This window comes from Cyprinodon variegatus, unplaced genomic scaffold (genome assembly GCF_000732505.1).
Source record: "Cyprinodon variegatus isolate N-32 unplaced genomic scaffold, C_variegatus-1.0 Scaffold264, whole genome shotgun sequence".
In the NCBI taxonomy this organism is placed as follows: Eukaryota; Metazoa; Chordata; class Actinopteri; order Cyprinodontiformes; family Cyprinodontidae; genus Cyprinodon; species Cyprinodon variegatus.
Genome location: NW_015150717.1, coordinates 920,693 through 922,856, shown reverse-complemented (window position 1 = coordinate 922,856; position 2,164 = coordinate 920,693).

Genomic DNA, 2,164 nt, shown 5'->3' with positions numbered 1-2,164 from the left:
AAGATAAATCATGTGAATACCAGCAAAGGGATTAGTTTCTGTAATGTCAATTAATCTCCATTCATTTTCTTACACGCTTAATCAGGAGGGGTGCTGGTGTCTATCTCCAGCTGTCTACGGGGAAGAGGCAGGGTACACCCTGGACAGGTCGCCAGTCCATTGCAGGGCAACATGGAGAAAAACAACCATTCACACACACACACACACACAAGGAGAATCTAGAGACGCCAATTAACCTAACAGTCATGTTTAGTTGATTATTGAAATGTAAATATAATAAAAATCATTCTTTTTTTATTGCTTGTTTTATCTTTTGAGAGCATGCTTCATTTTCTAATAGAAAATGTTGATAAAGAAAAAAGACTTTGAAACCAAATTAGCTGTTTTTAGCTTCACTGTTTGCACCGGTGTGGGATGTGGATTTTTGTCTAATAACAATCCCTCCAAATATTCTGTGTTGAATAAATTTTAGATTTATGACACTAATAATTTAGACAGATGGTATCTGACTGACATGCCCCGAAACAAAGGAAACAAAATCTCCCAAATAAAAATTTAACTGCAGTGTTTTTTGTTGGGTTTTTTATGGTAGTCTGTGGACTCCTAAAATAATCCTTGCCAAAACTTATTTCACCAAACAACTGCCATGGCCAAGACCTTTTACCTGGAAATCACCCAAACATACATTTGAATAATGTAATGCAAAAAATGAGAAATTGTCAAAAAAAATGAAAAGATTTTCACATCCAGAATTCATTATAGGGATGTGTGACATTTGGCTCTTTTTAACATGAATTAAAAAGTTTATGCAGCACAGCTTTTCTATTCCTGCTGCAGACGCTAAGCAGAGGTTTATGGCATGGTTCAAGCAATAAAATAGAAAATATTTGTTTTAAAAGCTGGAAGAATTAAAACTTTCGAATAAAGGCAATTGCCTGAATCTAAGATTTAAAGATGTATTTCAGAGCTATTGCTTCTACAAAGACTAGTGTTTATACATTAAAAAGTTAATGTCAATGCCAAATTACCTTACAATTGATTATAAAAGGGAATAATCACCTTTTCACATCAAAATGAGCTAAAGTCATTAGTATATATACAGTAGTTCTACATATTAGTCATTAGAATTAAAAATGAAAACCAACTCACACATCTCATCATCTGAGCAAAATATTTAAATAAATTAATAGAAAAATAGCTTAACACGCTAATAAAGAAGGCCAGCATTTCCTAAAACCTCCTCTAGAACCGCAACAAGCATCAAAGTTGTAGTTTTAGCCTAGACCCTTTTTTTAACCAAAATGTTTTAGGACTATAACAAAGTAAACAAACTTGGGAAAAGATTAACTTATATTGTTGACAGTAGTTCAGTATACAAACTGTTTTATTACACTATTTTACTATTTCTTTTTTGAAACTGTGTATCTAAGTTAGATCAAATTAAATGCTGTGGATACTATGCCGTAATAGGCTTCTGAGCCTACCAACAATAACTGCATTACAACCACAATGCCATTTGGCATTAGTACATCTCCAATCAAGTTCATATGAGGACATTTTTAAATGTTTGATAATAAGCAAACCAAATTCCTTCAGGAAAATATCACAAGAAAACCTGTTCCAAGTCAACAAGATTAACTTTCCCCCCCTTCTTGCATTTCAATGCCATTTGTCTCATTTGCAAAACATTTGATAGATTCCCAAAATATTCTTTCAATATATGGAAAAGAGACAATGATTTAAAATTTAAAATTTAACTATTATTTCCAAGCTTTTCCTAGAGTAAAGCACTGGTTAAGATATCCCTAGATTAGACTTGATTCATTTTCTGTGGGATGAAGGAGCTTTATATTTGTTCCAGTGTGAATTACTAACAAACAGATTGATACTGACAATCTTAAAGTAACACTACCTCCAAGGCTGAAACGTGGTGTAAACCACAAACATTACTTGAGACAATGAGGCGACTTAAGTTAGTAATTAAACCGTGAGCATAGATTAGAAACCAAGCGCTAAACAGTTTGATTAAAAAGAACCAAGGGGTGTGAACAAGAACGGTTACTCATTTATCCCAAATAAACTAAATACACAGTTAGGCTATCTCATTTACCTCCCACGAAAGTGCAAGCATTAAGGAAGCTAGAGGAACATTTAAACTTAACAT